General features: G+C 36.6%; 2 long non-coding RNA genes across 3 annotated transcripts in view; both read right to left on the bottom strand.

Moving 5' to 3' along the window:
• LOC141379546 (uncharacterized) overlaps nt 1–12,211 on the bottom strand; it is a 249,416-nt gene that overhangs the window by 28,545 nt on the left and 208,660 nt on the right. The window lies entirely within an intron of this gene.
• LOC141379544 (uncharacterized) lies at nt 10,130–12,093 on the bottom strand. Its single transcript, XR_012396378.1, has 3 exons — nt 12,048–12,093; nt 11,402–11,449; nt 10,130–10,517 (listed from the first exon to the last, which is right to left on the bottom strand). It is a non-coding gene; the product is annotated as an uncharacterized lncRNA (long non-coding RNA).

The raw sequence follows: 12,211 nt of genomic DNA, 5'->3' as shown, positions 1-12,211 counted from the left end.
CACCTTGTAAAAATTAGATGTTACAAAGCACTAACACTGTGCGGCTAAATATCAACTTCAATATAAACAGCCCTGGGAGTAAGTAAGTAAAGAATATAAAACCTGAAAGATTTGGAAGTTTAGTCTATTAGCCATTTTAAGTTATCTTTAATTAAACATTTAAGTTAATTCAGTAAAAAGACCACATTTGCTCAATTAATTGAGTTGTTAATTTTCCTCAGTTCATTTGAGTAATAGGAATCCCTTTCCTCAAATCATTTGAGTAGACTCTTTATAGGGTTTACAGTGTATGCATAGTGGTACTTGACAAAGGTTTGGCAAAGTAGTCCTGAGGCCATGTTGTAGTATCTCTTGTACATTAATGACAATTCCTGAAGCAGTGCCGTCTGAGGGATCAGAGATCACAGTTTAGCTTAGACTTGCACTGTCCTTTATGCACTGAAATTCTTTCAAATTTTCTTTTGAAATTCTTCCATCTTTGTTCCAAAAGCACTGCACCTTTCTTGGATGCTGAATTTTGTACCAAGTCATAATTACAATTACCTGTTGACATCACCTGTTTCAAATCCCATCATTATTTAACCAATTTACCTGATTACTAGCCCTAAATTGCTTAAGTCCCATTTTTCGCAATGTGTTTCATGTTTAAATGGCAGGAAAGGATGTATATTAACAAATGAAATGAAGCTGACCAGACAAAACCTTTTTATTTTGTGTTCATAATATATGCAATGAAATACAAGTCAAAGTAAATTTTGAAATCACTTTTTTTTTTTTTTTTGCATTTTCCATACTGTCTAAACTTTTTTCTGATTTAGGATTGCATATTAAATCATATAGCACATCTTCACAGAAAACTAAACAAATTTAAAAATGCTGAAAAAGACTTTTTTTTTTTCATCTGCCGAGTAATTACCCTGTCAAGGATGACTACATGTGCCAGGGTCTGTGCTCTAAATGCACCACATCACTATGTCTCACACTGAAAAGCAGCAAACAGTCTATCCAGGAAATCTACTTATCTCCAAAATCCCCATGACTTGCTCCGATCTCGAGACACCTGTTGACACTTGCTGTTTCTTCTGGATTTTCAGCTGATCCACCATCAGATACTGCTGCACAAAGTGGATAAAGTGCTGCTGTAAGTGATTTAGATCTTCAGATCAGACGCCCTATAGTGTCTTTTTTGTCATCCTCCTCTCTTTCAGATACAACCATGTTCACGAAGAGGTGGTAAAAAAAAAAGGGCTCGGGCTTTACGACCGTGACCGTGTTTCACAAAGGTCGCTAAATGAGAAAACATTGTGGGAGGCTAATCAATTATAAACAGCAGCTAGCCTGAGTGGCCAAGCGCGACGGCCAAATCAGCCAGACCGCTGATAATTTATCTTCTCGAGACTTTTCATTTTACCCAGAAGGCCATGGGGCATCCAGCTGCCTTACTTAGGGCAGAGCAGGGCATAAATCTCATTGACTCATGGGAAATGGAGAGTACACTGATGCGTATGTGTGTGTGTGTGTGTGTGATACGCAATCCCAGTGTGACTCAGGTGACCTATGACTGGACACTGTGCCATCCTGCAGTTTTATTGTTTGGAGGAGAGTAATTGAAAGATAAAACCATGACCATATAAAACACTGGAATTAACTTCACTCAAACATTGGAGTCATCAGTCAGGATGAGATGACACCCGCAGAAGCCATCTTTAACCCTGCATACCTAGAACTGTACTGTCTACTACTACTACTACTATTAATAATAATAATAGTAGTAATAATAATAATAATAATAATATTATACATTTCTGTGTGGAGTTCGCATGTTCTCCCTGTGTTCGCGTGGGTTTCCTCCAGGTGCTCCGGTTTCCCCCACAGTCCAAAGACATGCGCTACAGGTGAATTGTGTAGGCTAAATTATCCGTAGTGTATGAGTGTGAGTTGGTGGGTGTGTGGGTGTTTCCCAGAGATGGGTTGTGGCTGGAAGTGCATCCGCTGCGTAAAAACGTGCTGAAAAAGTTGCCGGTTCACTCCGCTGTGGTGACCCCGGATAATAAAGGGACTAAGCCGAAAAGAAAATGAATGAATGATTGAATGAATGAATGAATTATTATTATTATTATTATTATTATTATTACTATTATTCATTCATTCATTAATTTTCTTATCAGCTTAGTCCCTTTATTAATCCGGGTTGCCACAGCGGAATGAACCACCAACTCATCCAGCACATGTTTTAAGCAGCAGATACCTACTGCGCCACTGCATCACCACTATTATTATTGTCATTATTATTCATTCATTAATTTTTTTATTGGCTTAGTCACTTATTTAATCTGGGGTCGCCACAGCGGAATGAATCGCCAACTTATCCAGCAAGTTTTTACGCAGCGGATGCCCTTCTAGCAGCAACCCATCTCTGGGAAACATCCATACACACACTTATACACAACAAACAATTTAGCCTACCCATTTCAACTGTACCGCATGTCTTTGGACTGTAGGGGAAACCAGAGCACCCGGAGGAGACCCACGCGAACGCAAAGAGAACATGCAAACACACAGAAACGCCAACTGAGCCGAGGCTCGAACCAGCGATCCAGCGACCTTCTTGGTGTGAGGCGACAGCACTACCTACTGCACCACTGTGTCGCATTATTATTATTATTATTATTATTATTATTATTAATATTATTATTATTATTATTGTTTTCATCATTATTATTGTTATTATTATTATTATTATTATTATTATTATTATTATTATTATTATTATTATTATTTAATATTATTATTCAGAAAAAATGAAACCCCCTGCCTCCTGCAGTTTGATTATTTGGATAAGTTAAAACCATGACCAATTAAAACACTGCAATTAACTTTGTTCAAACATGCTAGTCATCAGTCAGGACGAACTGACTCATTAACCATGCTTACCCAGGAGTGTTCCTACTCCAGCTGACTGCTGAATCACAGACAATAATAAACTTGCATTTTCTCATCCGAATAAACAAGGACAAATAATTACCTTCTGACTACAATGATCTCGAAGACAACAAACAAGCTGTTTGGTAGCAGAGATTGTGTGATTTTGCCAGAAGCCTTTGCGTCTGTTTTCATTTTTGTTTCATACTAGTTTCATTAACACTCAGTCATGAGCATAACACGGTAATGGGGCGTAATGTCAACATTTTTAGCCATAATTACTTATTGCTAAAATGAAGTCTCTTCAAGCAGTGTCTGCCTGTGGTTAAAAGGAAAAAAAGAGTTGTTTCCATCTAAAGGCAAAGTCAATATTCAAAATAGCCTATATCAAAAAAAAAAAAAAAAAATTGTTAAGTATGGCTTCTGCAATAGTAAGATCACAAAGGTTTGAAATAAATTAAATGGGACTTATTATGCAAAATTCTAATTTTATTTTATGTGAAAACTAGCCTACTTACTCCCAGGGTCGTTTATATCCAAGTTAATATTTAACTGCACCACATCTAATTTTTACGAGGTGGGTCATTAGCCCAATGCTCAACCCTCAACCTGGAGGACTAGGACATATACACATACACTACGGACAATTTAGCTTACACAATTCACCTATAGCGCATGTCTTTAGACTTGTGGGGGAAACCAGAGCACCCGCAGGAAACCCCCGCCAACACGGGTTGAACATGCAAACTCCATACAGAAATGCCAACTGACCCAGCTGGGGCTCAAACCAGCAACCTTTTTTACTGTGAGGTGACAGCGCCACCCACTGCACCACCATGGCATGAAAACTAACCTATAATGGTTAAAATCACCCCCTTCTTCTTCTTTTTCTTCTTTATTATTATTATTACTAATATTATTTTAATAATCCCCATAATTTTTAAACCATTACCCCAAATGCACGATTAAAGATTTATCTTTTTTTCTATATATAGGAATAGGAAAACCCTGTCTGTGACTAGTGACAATCCATCCCATTAGCAAAGATTTATCCTTAATTAATGCAGTTCTCTATTCCACCACCAGTCTCATCCAGTAGGGTTAGACTTGTAAACCGGTATTAAATATCTCCAATCCCAACCAAAAGCCCACCCAACCAACAACTTGTCAGAGTGCACTGCAGATGGAGAACCCAAGCCTACTGGGATCATTAAGTCATATCAGATGAGAGCAACACAGCAGATATTTCCTTCCCTGAGCTAGAGCCTCAAGACATGTCTAACCAAGTGCAAGAGCCAGTGTATATTGACACGGGAGTCCTCGGGGAGATTAGGGGTTGGATTGGGACCTTGCCCACACTTCCATAAGTGATTCTTTGAATGAAGATATTTAGCCAAACGCAGTGGCTTCATCTAGTTCTAATAGACGTAACCAGGAACAGCTATTAGAGTGTTGGACTGTGGACATTAGAATGGGTTTAAATAAAATGCCCTAAAACCCTGAACACCTGGGAACTACACTGTTGTGACACAATCACATTGCATTCTGGGTGCTAACATCTCACATATAGTAAACATATAAAGCTGACCTGCTCCCTCTGTCAAATTTGATGGATCAAGAGTATGTCCATGTAAGCTTTCCTCATTGACTTGATGAAGTGGAGCACGCTTTAAACTGGTGGCAGGGGTTTCCCTGAGTGGAAGAGAAGTTTGCATGTGCATCTCTTAAAGTAGAGTGGAACCCATCATTGCACAGTTTTCCACCTGCCACCAACTTGATTTGTCTTGCTGGGCTTCATTCCTCTGGATAGCTTCATTGGGTTCCTCCCTCGGGCACTACCTTGGTGATCTGTTGCTCTGACACTGCTGTGGTCTCCCAGATCTCCTCTGGTTTGTGTCACAATGGTTCCAAATTTCTCACACTCTGCTTTTGCATCCATCACTATTGGCTCAATCTACTTTGGTAGTCTCCTTGTGTCATCAGCCCCATTCCACCATTGGATTAATTATATTTGATATCAAATACTTGGTATCATTTGTGTTCCTTATCCATCCCAGACATATTTTTGTTCAGACTCAATTAAGCTAAGAAAAATGTTCTGTAGGGTAACTTGGCTAACAGAAACGTTCTGGGGACAACAAAGAGTTATATTAGTTATGCATATTAGTTATATCACGTGAAAAGGCATAATAGGTTCACTTTAAAGGAACATTCCAGTTTTTGTAAAAATAGGCTCACTTTACAACTTCTACAGAGTTGAACAGTTGAGTTTTAGGATTTTTTTTTATTCCATTCAGCCAATCCCTGGCTCTGGCAGGAGCACTTTTAGCTTAGCTTAGCATAGATCATTGAGCTGTACATTGATGGATTTGCTATTCAGTGTTTGGACTTTTAGCAGTGAAATTTAAACCACACTGAACTGAACTAAACTGAACATTAACTCTGAAAACTGGACTGACAGTTTCAATTTACTAGAACTTCTATGTGAAGCTGCTTTTACACAATCTACGTTGTAAAAGCCCAAAAGAAATAAAGATGAATTGAATTAAATTGAATCATTAAATCAGAATAGACAGAATAAAGTGAACAATAGTAATGTTGACATCGAGATGCGCAGCAATGTTCAATGCCTGCTGACAAACAAAAACTGCTAAATTATTAGTTAATAACTAACAGTAATAACCAAATAGAAATAACTACCATGGTGTAAACTGTGGTGTTTTGTGATGGTGTATCAGATACTTATATAGAGTCTAAAACAGTATTGGATAATTTGTTTATTATTATAGTTTTATTACCAGCAACCATAAAAATGCCATAACAGTTTAATTCAATTAATTTACTATATAATGGTTCAAAATCACTATATTATTCAATATAAATTACTATAGTTTTTATGTACTTACATTGTCAACTGTCTCAATTGCTGGCAAATATTTTCATTCAATAGAAAACTTGCTCCTCCTCATAATATAAGGATCATGTCCAACATATGTTGTTATTTATATTCTATTCATATCTCTTTTGAAATATAGTATAAACCAGGAAAAAATAGACTGTCTATGTCATCCATCGAGTGTTTTTTTTTTTTTTTTTTTTTTTTAACTTTCTATCCTCCATTGGAATTTCATGTATCACCAGATTTACCAGTTCACAATTGCAAACAACCTATTGGCCTAGAAAGGAGCCACTTTTTTAAGTTAGTCTTAGTGGAAATTGGACAAATGGATTCCAAAATGTTAAACAAGTTATTCAATGAGCTATTTCCCTAAAATGATTCCCTTTTCCTTTAAAATAGGGGCTTACTTATGTGTTCTAAAACTTCCAACTTACAGCCTGTTTTATTGGAAAGTAAACCGTATTATTAATGCATCTGTAGAAGTCAGTGGGCAACAGAAGCTGATCATTTTCAGACCATTAAACACACTACTTATTGCCGGTGCTGCATTTCCTACAGTTTTTTAATTGCTTTGATAAATTTGGTTGTGCCTGCTATGGTTAGGTTTTTGTTTATGGCTCTGAATTTTGTAAAATGACGGCCTGGACTTTATCTGACAACAGTTTTTATGCACTCTGCACTCTCCGTCTGATGCCTTGGCAGGACTCATGACCACCTCTTTGACCTCTCAATCGAGACACACTGTCATTTATTGGTTCCTCTTCCTGGTGGTCAATCATGTTGTTCACAGACAGCAAATCCTCACACACGTTGTCAAAATGTGTGTATCTGGTAAATAATATAGGTGAGTTTTTTGCTAATGTTTTGCAAATCCACCAAATAATCCAATCTGCATACAAAAAATGTAGTATACTGGTACTGAATTTTCTGGAGTATAAGCGATTTTTTTATTTTATCATATTAAATGTGCTGCAGCTTATTTTCCGAGGCAATGCATATAATGCAATTAACTTCAAGCACGCAAAATGTGCAAATTACACACACACACACACAGACACACTTCATTGGTGCTGAGTGATAGAGTCAAGACTATTTGTTTTTCATTTCCCCCACGCTGCTATTTTCACTTTAAATGCATTTGTTAAGGCTTGACGTTTATAATAAATGTCGTTTATAGTGAATGCCACTTTAATTTCTGTTTGCTCATTTTTCCGTCCTGAATGCGATTAGACTTAAAGGACTATTCTAGAGTGATGGAAATGCATGATTGCTTGTAAAGTAAAATGTAATTTAATGCTTACGGTATCCTATTTTACATTATTTCTAAATAGAATTATAAAGTCTGAGGCATGAATCAACATGGGCTTTTTCCATTTTCCTCTAGAAAATTAATATAATTTTAAGGTGTGACTTATTTTCCTAAAAAAGAAAAAGAAAAAAACAACATGGTATGTTAAAATATTTAATCACTTTTAGTGACGATATTAAAGAAAGAAAGAAAGAAAGAAAGAATTAATGAATGAATGATTTAGCAATAGTAATATAACAGTATAACAAATAACAAAAGAACAAAAAAAATGAAACTGTCAATAAAAATAAAAATAAATCCATGTTCGACATTTTGGACAGTTTTACAAAAGCAAAAATCCAATAAATCCCTGCAGTATCCTGGAGATTGATGAAATATGGTGCACGTTCAGTCCTCAAAACATTTATAAACCATTGCAAAAAAAATAATAATAATAAAAAAATAATAATAATAAAAATTTAGAACACATTAATTTTGTCACCTCATTTGACCCTCTACCATGAGTGGCAACATGGCAAGTTATCATTTTAAACAGACTATTTTACAAGTCTCCAGTACAGTATAGCCCTTTCTAAATCCTGCGGAAAAGATGAGAAAAATAACAGCTGTTCAGATAAGTTTACAGGCTTGATATATTCTAGCCTTATATCTTCTAGCCTCTTCATAGTCTTTGCTGTGCTGCTTCTATCTAGTCAGCCTCAGCTTTTAGGGAGCATTCCCAGATTTGTAGAGTGGGTGTTGGAGAATAATGAACTATTTCTCCATCTGCCCCACTGATGCCCACTCGCCAACACACTGTTGCATGGAGCTCAAGCCAGAGAATGCTTGACCAGGTGTAAAAGCTAGCAACAGAGAATAGTCAAGGGAGTGGATGTGGAGATTAAGGACATGAACAGAAGCTACACTCGAACTCCAATTGTTGAGAATGACCTGTTGCTGGACTTTGAATAACTTGACTGAGCTATGGAGGAGAATATATGGCATCTTCTTTTCTCACTGATTCCCTCCCAGTTCTCCATGCCCTGAGATTCACTTGTACAACCCGACTCTTTATCTCTATCCCCTAAGTATGAGTTGGTCCCACAAAATTCCTCATCTGTTTCATCAGCCATCTAAAGTCCAAAGGAGGTATACACCCATCCTCCCTCTCCTGCCTTTTTTCAGACATCAGTCAGTTCTCTAGCCAATCTCTGTTGGCATCTGTAAGCCCCTCCTCACAACCACAGCCTACCACTCCTGAAGGGTAAGGAAGATCTTCTGGGGATCCAGTCACAATCATCTAGTTGTAAGAATCCCACTTCTCTGCTTCTAGCCTCCAAGCAGTGTTTGCTCCTTCAAGCTAATCAGCTTTACCTTGCCTTTACATTTCCTCGTCTCCATTGTTGGAGAACTGACAGTTTTAACTCAAAATTGATGGGTGAGTCAAATGAAGAGGACCCAAGATTTCAATCAAAGAAAGTTTACTGAACATACTTTGCAGATTCAGCAGAAGGCAGCTTCAGAAGCCAGCTACAGCACTCACACAGAGTTCGTAGGCCACTCAAATAAACAACATTTTTACTCTAACACAACTTCACTAACTGCATCATACATATAGGTGTTTAATCCAGTTGGTTAAAACACAGACATAGAAAATTTCCATGACCAGGTTCAATTCTGTATAAATTCTGAACCTTATTTCCAATGATTACTTAGGTGCCAAGCATTGAAAGGTCAGACAGCCAGAAGGCTATTCAGAGCTGACTGTTAGAATAATCCACAACAAAATAGAAGAGCACACACATAAAGTACAAGCTGTTTTATAGTCAAGGCTGTTCACCATCTTGTACAGTAAATCCACCAGTTCCATCAGGCTTTCTTGTTTCTCCAGCTTTGCTTTGGTCAGTTGTCAACCTGCCACCTCTTCAGCACACATTCATCTGTGCCTCGTCCTTCCATCCCCTGGGTTTTGTTGGGTTCCTCCTTCACCTCAGCTCCAACTTGGTACTCAGTTGCTCTGGCTCCACCTTGGTCAATTGAGCTGTCATCACCACCTTGACCTTTCTGACCCATAGTGTCACCTCTTCTCTCTGTCGTCTTGCACTCCACCAGCATTGGGTTCATCTCAGTCACACTACTACAAGTTCACCACAACACATCCCCTTGATTCTGCCAAGGGCAGTTGCCATGGCTGCTCTTTGAGTCCCCATCTGGCTCTCCCTGCTCCTAGCTCCTTTCATCATCATCACTACCCTGGTTTTTGTCTCCTCATGCCTGCCCTTCACCTGCTTCACATCCTCTACCAAAGCCATCAGTTTTGGAACTGTGTTGGGTTTAAAGGCATGCCTCCTATGGAGAGGGAGTAATGTCACATCCCTGCCTTGTTTTGAGTTTACCTTTGCTTAGCTTTCCTTCAGTTCACAATTTGATTTAATTCCATCAATGTCCAATCGACGTAAAGTTCATAACTTCATCATAGCATCTTGCAAATATGTGTGCTTGCTTTCTTTTCCATATTGTACTATATGGTTGAGCTTTATTAAAGAAATGTTGCCTTCACTGTAAAAAATGTTACTTAGATCTAACTTATAAAAAGTGAGGCAAGTGGTTGCATCGGACGTTTTAGGTTGATTCAACTTCCAGCCTTTTTTAAGTATTTTAAACACTAAAACATTGCTTAAAACAAATGCAATAAAATTAAGTTGAGCCAACTAATATTTCTAAAATTACTCAAATCAGATAAACTTACTTTTTTTGTTAAACTTAACTTACTTATACATTGCTATATGTTGACTGTACTCATTTTAATTAAGTATTATGAACTTAATGATCTAAATAAAATTAACCATGCATATGTCATTTAAAACTAATTTAATTGACTTCTGGCTGTAACCTCAGAAAATAAATCTTCGTTTCTATATTGTAAGCACAATATACACTAGTAAAAACAGATAAACAGACTTTCCTGTCAATAACAATTAAATAAGAATGGGAAGATGGATTAAAGACCATAACATGTATTCAATATCAATCGATGTTCCTTTTAATAGTGACTACAAAATAGGCCATTAATGTGGCTACACATACACAATACATAAATAAAAACATTAATAATACCAGATCCTATTGAGAAATCATCCAAGGCAACTCAGTGAGGAGATTTGCATATTTTGATGAAGATTTAGGATGCATAATGTCCAGTCCCACAAAGAGTCTCTAATATATCTCAAATGTATACAGTTTTGATGGATACTTGAAGTCGAGGACATCGGTAATTCCAAACAGGAGCCATCATGCATTTGACAGGTTTGGCAAACCTCTGACAGTCCTATGATAATCCAAACTGTGTTGGGCTGATGGCAAATTTTTCCCGTGGGCAGCCGCATGCACCTCTGATTCCTCACAACTCTATTGGTAGAGACAAAAAGAAACAGGAGTTCAGGTGGTTGCTACCAAACAACATTAAATAGCTAAATACTGAATAGGAAATAACTACAAGTGAAGTTACAAAAGTCCAGTGAGAATGATGCATGGATGAAACACCTTAGTTTATCAGTTAAAAATTACCTTAGTTAAAATTACCTAACTTCTATTTAAAAAATAAAAAAAGGTTATAGAGGTTGTGTAATTACATTATTCCAGGTGTTTTTAGTTAGCAAATTTTAAAGAAAACTGTGATTTTACTCAGTGTAACAGTGCATGTCATTGTGTTTTCCTGTCAATCAAAGAATTGTTCAAATTTAGGTATTACATTTTTTGTTTATTTTGGCAACTTATAAAGCATAAGAATGTGTATTTAATTTAGATATTAAAACTGTTTGAAAATGGCTATATGAAAATTATAGAATACAAGTTCTATAATTTAAATGTCATCTTCATTTTGCACCAAACTTTGCACGTCATAATACAAATTTTATTAAATAAATAAATAAATACATTGCCATTTTACACATTACATAAAGGTTTACATTGAATTTTTGCTAAAGCTACATTTAATTGACTTTTTCTTCAAATTTAATGTCACTGGCAAATGACAGTTCAGTGATTCAGTGTTATCAGTTAGCTTTATTGAAAGACTGACAGATAATAAGAAACTGCATTAGGATATTTTTATACTGTTTTTACTGTTGCACACATAATATCTGTGTAAAAAAACAGTAAAAAATTACTGTTGCACTTCAGATATCAAATGTAAGTTAATTCTATGGAGCCCACTATTGTTTGCAATTTTACCAATGTTTTACTTGCCTGCAAATAATTATAGCTGTAGTTGTATCTAATGTTTTTCTTACCTGGATGTGAAGTTTGAAGATCCACAGGTAACAAAATCACTTTGGTATCTAAAGACCAAGAACATGCATTTTAGAATGAGGTGCATACAGTTTAAATGGTTCTGTAAACATCAGTAGTAAATGTAATTTAAGTTAAAATAAATTGTAAATCTGTAATTTATTCACTATGCAGCATTAAAAAACTTATGGACTAAATCTCTAAAACACAAACTTTAAGTTATACTTTCTCTTACGTTAAACACAAACTACTTAACTGTTGCATACGTTTCTGCATTTAATATCCATCCTTAATGTGCTGCTATAACTTAGGTGAGCTAACTTTAGCTAAGTTAGCGCTAGCAAACTGAACCCCCACACCCCGACCGCCCACCAGTGACCTTGTTAATCGGTTCTGCAACGTTAGTTATACCTACTAAGTGTTTTAAAACTACTTTCACTATTTTTTCTCAATAATATCACTTTTAATCATTAGCATAAACTAGCGTTGGTTAGCGTTAGCCAACTTAGCTTTCCATGTGAGAGCAGTCTAACTGTTAACATACCTGAGGCTACAGTACAATTTACAAAGCTAAAACCTCACCTGCCTAGCGAAGACAGCAGTTTTGCATGACTTTACAATTATCATTCGGCTAAATTTGCAACTTACCGTGTTAATCAGATCCGCTGCTGGGAGCAGTTAATGTCGACCATTCCAGAAGCTGCGTCTGCCTGCTAAATCCCGGGCAATGAAAAAGGAGTCACGCAAAACTATAAAAATCATGTTTTATGAACACCTGCCCACATCGACAGCTGCTCTAATAAATTGTCTGT

Source organism: Danio rerio, chromosome 20 (genome assembly GCF_049306965.1).
Source record: "Danio rerio strain Tuebingen ecotype United States chromosome 20, GRCz12tu, whole genome shotgun sequence".
In the NCBI taxonomy this organism is placed as follows: Eukaryota; Metazoa; Chordata; class Actinopteri; order Cypriniformes; family Danionidae; genus Danio; species Danio rerio.
The sequence above is the reverse complement of the archived record's forward strand: the minus strand, read 5'-3'. Positions and strand labels throughout refer to the sequence as shown.